Source organism: Nelumbo nucifera, chromosome 1, assembly GCF_055504915.1.
Source record: "Nelumbo nucifera cultivar China Antique chromosome 1, China Antique-T2T, whole genome shotgun sequence".
In the NCBI taxonomy this organism is placed as follows: Eukaryota; Viridiplantae; Streptophyta; class Magnoliopsida; order Proteales; family Nelumbonaceae; genus Nelumbo; species Nelumbo nucifera.
In genome coordinates, this window is record NC_142649.1 from 132353453 (window position 1) to 132358360 (window position 4908).

The window sequence follows — 4908 nt, forward strand, 5'->3', positions numbered from 1 at the left end:
ATGCATCACTAGTACTTATGTAGTTCCAATTTTGTCTTCAGGTTTGTCACTCTCTTTTTCAACTTGTAATTTTGAGTCCAATGAGGATTCAGTTGTAGGTTCCCTATTTCGTTCCTTGTGTGGCTCTCATTTTACCTTGACTCTCATACACCCTTCCTTTCGCTAGGTAGCACTCCATTGGCCTACTCATGGTAATGGTCAGGACCTGTGCCATCACCTTAACCCATCCTTATGTCACCTATGTTTCCAACGAGAGGATTTACTCATGAGGACTGCTATTGATAATGTTCCTCTTGTAGGTCCGCCTGTGCCTTCATTAGGATGTCCTGCCATGGACACCCCACCCCTTTTTCCCATTGGTGCAACTGTCGAGGGAGCGATGCCTGCAATCGCCCCACAGTCCCTTGATCTTCCTTTAATGCACAGGCCGCTTAGTGTTACTGGTGCCATAATCCTACCTCAAATGGAGACATGCTAGGTGCTAAGCCTTCTCCATGAGTCAGGCCCCCAAGCCACTGTAGGGATGCTGGCTTTTGGTACCACAGGTCAAGTTTGTCCTTCCCTTCCGAGTTATGCACTATCCGATCGAGAGACTTCATTAGAATCTATCACGGATGTCGGATGGCCTTTCTAGATGCACCTGGTTAGCCTGAGGACCTTCCTTGGTGGTTAGGCGATGTTTGTTCCTTCAAAATTTTGAGGTGATAGTGTGAGCCCTTTTCGATCGTTTCCCCAAATTATTTCAAGAAGGCGTGGACATGTACAAGTCGGTGGGCTTGTTTTACTTATGTCAAATTTTGAGTGAGGTAGCTTTCACGTCGGACGCAAAAATTTCTCGAGAGACCCTTCGATGCTGGTTTGTTACGGCGCGGACAACCACCCAAGTTAACCCATGTGCTCCATGGCTTCATGACTTTCTCCTTCACTTGGCTTCTTATTGGCAATAGAATCAATATGTTCGGTAAGTAGTAGTGCTTTTGGTTGAAAGGCACTGTAAACTCCAGGCTCTTCAGGCAGAGGCTAGTTCTCTTAGGACCAGGCTATCAGAAGAAGAGGGCAAATTGGTTAGTCTACAAAGTGAGATTCAAGGATTGGAGGAGATGGCCTCTTATACCCCGGGAAGTCTTCCTTCTCTTTCAGAAGATTTTATACATTATTTAAACAAAGTACCTTTTTAGTCATTTACCATTGATGTGATCATTTAACACAAGCTTGAGGGGCAAGACAAGCCTATAATATCCGCTAGAGTATGCTTCTCTAATAACAATAGGTCATTCCCAACTTGAGGTAAATTTCAGGGCCTTTATTCATGCCCTTACATGCTGAGTGGGTTTAAGGACCCATTCGCCCACCTCAATTTTTCTAAACTATATTTTGCAGTTGTGTCCCCAAGATATCTCTTCTTGATACTCTTCTAAGTTATTCTCAGCCTCCTAATGTAGAACTTCAAGTGCCATCAATTAATCAAGGCGTCTGTGATCCCATTCTTTTGATCTTCTTATCCCTTTAGCGAGCGTAAGTCGGGCCAAGGGAATCTGTAATTATACGGGGAGGACTAATTTGGCTTCATAAACTAGGGTGTAGGGGCTAAGCTTCGTGGTGTGGCGTGGCATGGTGCGGTATGCCCAAAGTGCGACTGGTGGAGCTTCTGCCCATTTGGCCTGCTACTCATGCATCATTCGACTAAGGATCCTTAGCAACACCTTATTGGTTGCCTCTACTTGTTTGTTTTCCTACGGGTACTAAGGAGTCGACTTGAGGTATATGACATGGTACTCAACCATGAGTGCTCCAACTATTCTATTAGCAAACGGTGTCCTATTACTAGATGCAATACACTCGAGGACACTAAATCTACAAATGATGTTTTCCTTAGTGAAATTCCTCACTGCTTCCCTCGTGGCTCCTGTCAAAGCTATTGCTTCTACCCATTTTGTAAAATACTTAGTACTCGTGAGAATCCATTGCTTTCACCCAAAATTCGGGTGCATTGGTCCTATGAAGTCTAGCCCGCAAGTATGGAAGGGCCAAGGAGTAGAGATTTCTAGGAGCAGGTGTGGTGATCGGTGAATGAGCTCTCCATGCAATTGCATTCTTTGCATTTTTGCACAAAGTCAGTTATGTCCTTGGTCAGGGTTGGCCAGTAGTACCTTGTATTCAAAATCCTCGCATGCAATGTCATGGCTCCCTGGTGTCCTCTACATTCCCCTTGATGGCATTCTTTTATTATTTTCTGGGCTTCTTCGTCCGATACATAGATTTGAGGTTGTCCATTGTAGCCTTGCTTGAATAGCTTCCCTTCTTTGACCCAGAACTTGAGGGCATGTTTTCATAGATGACAGGCTTCCCACAGATCATTTGGGAGCATGCCTTGCTGATGATATATGGTGTATAGGGGTGGAAGTCAGGCGGGTTGGGATGGGTTTATGGTCAACCCAGGTCCGACCCTAAAATTTGGGGCTTAAGGATTGAGCCTAGACTGAGATATTTATATATATTTATGTATATATGTATGTAAATAAGTAAATATGTATACAAAGATATATATATATATATATATATATATATATATATATATATATATATATACATATGTGTATAGTTGGATTGGGCTCGGGCCAGCTATAAGGGCTAGGTCGGGGCCCGACCTGAAAATTAGAAAAGCCTAATTTCTTGGGCTCGAGCCCAACCCAACTATAAACATATATAGTTGGGCCTGCCTTGCTGATGATATATGGTGTATAGGGGTGCAAGTCAGGCGGGTTGGGATGGGTTTATGGTCAACCCGGGCCCGACCCTAAAATTTGGGGCTTAAGGATTGAGCCTAGACTAAGCCCAAATTTTCCCAACCTGAGCCCAACCCGCACTGGAATTTGATGAACTCGGGTTGGGGACAGGCCCAAGCCGAGCTTGGGTGGTCAATGAACCCACTCTAAAATTATACACACACAAACACACACACACACACACACACACACACACACATATATATATATATGTTTATATGTATGTAAATAAGTAAATATGTGTACAAATATATATATACACACATGCAAAATTAACATATATATACATATGTGTATAGTTGGATTGGGCTCGGGCCAGATTCGAGCTATAAGGGCTAGGCCAGGGCCTGGCCTGAAAATTAGAAAAGCCTAATTTCTTGGGCTCGAGCCCAACCCAACTATAAACATGTATAGTTGGGCCTGCCTTGCTGATGATATATGGTGTATAGGGGTGCAAGTCAGGCGGGTTGGGATGGGTTTATGGTCAACCCAGGCCCGACCCTAAAATTTGGGGCTTAAGGATTGAGCCTAGACTGAGCCCAAATTTTCCCAACCTGAGCCCAACTCGCACTGGAATTTGATGAACTCGGGTTGGGGACAGGCCCAAGCCGAGCTTGGGTGGTCAATGAACCCACTCTAAAATTACACACACACATATGTTATGCAAATATGTTTACATATATTTATGTTTATATGTATGTAAATAAGTAACTATGTATACAAATATAATACACGCATGCAAAATTAACATATATATACATATGTGTATAGTTAGATTGGGCTCGGGCCAGATTCGAGCTATAAGGGCTAGGCCGGGGCCTGGCCTGAAAATCAGAAAAGCCTAATTTCTTGGGCTCGAGCCCAACCCAACTATAAACATGTATAGTTGGGCCCGCCCCAAGTATACTATACACATATGTATAGCTAGGCGGGTTCGGGCTTGGGTTAGGCCCGCCCAAGTTGCACCCTTAATGGTGTATGGGGTTCTCCAATCATTCTCTTCATTGCGTCAATCTTTGCCAAGCTAGGACATGCTTCACAATTGGGACAACTCTGTAGTGCCGAGGAATCTTCCACGAGTGTGGGTCAATAAATCTCTAGTCGTTGTATGCGCCCACGAAGAGGTAGATTTCCCCCACACATGCCATGATGTGTGTCACCCAGGATGCTAGCTATGCGTCTGGGTCCAATGTAGTGTCGCAAAATGCCTCCCCTGTCCCCATAGTACCGCTTCCCTTTCAGGACCAAATACTTTTGTTCCCCGTCATCGGTTATCCCCTAAAATTGGCTAATCAATTCCCTTCGCCAGTTGTCTTCACCTTCAACGTCCTCTATATCATCTATGGAAGCCCTATGTAGCCTACTATTTGAATGATCGTTCCCGCTTCTCCTTGGCGGACTTTAGCAGCAAGTGTGGCCAATGCATCAATAGTTCAATTCAAGTCCCGCTTAATGTGGATGAATTCTGCTTTCTGAAAAGATGGAACCATGTTCTGGACACGAGCCTTGTAAAGTGCCATCGTGGGATCTCGGACATGGAATCCCCCATCCACTTGGTTGACCACTAGGGCTGAGTACAGAGTCATATCTTCAATATGCAGTGAAATAATCTGGCTTAAGGCACTTCTTCATGACATGAATATTGATCATTCATCTACTATTCCTCTATTTGCTGACATGAGTGCAATCAAGATTGCAGCCAATCTTATATTTCATGAGTGCACTGAACAAGATGAGGGCCGTCCACCATACCCATACCCCCAAGTCTGGTGAGGGCCGTAAGGGGTGGGGCATAACAAAGTGCACGTGAAGCTCACTAGCCATATTTGAGAGCCTACACTTCAACAGGTCGCTATTTGGAGGGGTGCCAAGTGACCATCGGCAGAGACGATGATGATAATTCTTCTAGAAGACCCTCTGAAAGCCATTTGCCAATGGCTGAAGAACTGAATAACTTACTGCTTTGCTAAGATTTTTCTTATATGCATGAGACCACCAACAATTGAAGCATTTTTTTTTTGGGTCAGGACCCACGAAGAAGGCAAATAGATCATCCACTCCATCATTCAATTAACTGGCCATAGTTAGGATGGATCATATCTTAGTATTAAAGCACACGCAC